This window comes from Kogia breviceps, chromosome 16, assembly GCF_026419965.1.
Source record: "Kogia breviceps isolate mKogBre1 chromosome 16, mKogBre1 haplotype 1, whole genome shotgun sequence".
NCBI classification, from domain to species: Eukaryota; Metazoa; Chordata; class Mammalia; order Artiodactyla; family Physeteridae; genus Kogia; species Kogia breviceps.
This window is the reverse complement of record NC_081325.1, coordinates 27,986,035-27,987,059: the sequence shown is the minus strand read 5'-3', so window position 1 is coordinate 27,987,059 and position 1,025 is coordinate 27,986,035.

The window sequence follows — 1,025 nt, the reverse complement described above, 5'->3', positions numbered from 1 at the left end:
AATGCTACAGGATAGAATGCCCAGAGATAAACCCACACACATATGGGCACCTAATTTACGACAAAGGAGGCAAAAACATACAATGGAGAAAAGACCCCTCTTCAATAGTGGTGCTGGGAAAACTGGACAGCTACATATAAAAGAATGAAATTAGAGTATACCTAACACCATACACAAAAATAAATGCCAAATGGATTAAAGGCTTAAATGTAAGACCAGACAGTATACATCTTTTGGAGGAAAACATAGGAAAAACGTCTTTGACATAAACCACAGCAAGATCTTTTTTGACCCACCTCTTAGAGTAACAGAAATAAAAACAAAAATAAACAAATGGGCCTTAATTAAACTTAAAAGCTTTTGCACAGTAAAGGAAACCATAAACAAAACAAAAAGGCAATCCTCAGAATGGGAGAAAATATTTGCAAATGAAACAACAGACAAGGGATTAAGCTCCAAAATATACCAATAGCTCATGAAACTCAATATCAAAAAAACAACAATGCAGCTAAAAAATGGGCAGAAGACCTAAATAGACATTTCACCAAGGAAGACATACAGATGTCCAAGTGGCACATGAAAAGATGCTCAACATCACTAATTATCAGAGAAATGCAAATCAAAACTACAATGTGGTATCCCCTCATGCCAGTCAGAATGGCCATTATACAAAAAACTAGAAACAATAAATGCTAGAAAGGGTGTGGTGAAAAGAGAACGCTCCAACACTGTTGGTGGGAATGTAAATTGGTAAAACCACTATGGAAAACAGCATGGTTGTTCCTTAAAAAACTAAAAATAGAACTACCATATGACCCAGCAATCCCACTACTGGGTATATACCCTGAGAAAACCATAATTCAAAAAGAGACATGTACCACAATATTCATTGCAGCAATATTTACAACAGCCAGGACATGGAACCAACCTAAATGTCCATTGACAGATGAATGGATAAAGAAGATGTGGCACATATATACAATGGAATATTACTCAGCTATAAAGAGAAATGAAATTGAGTTATT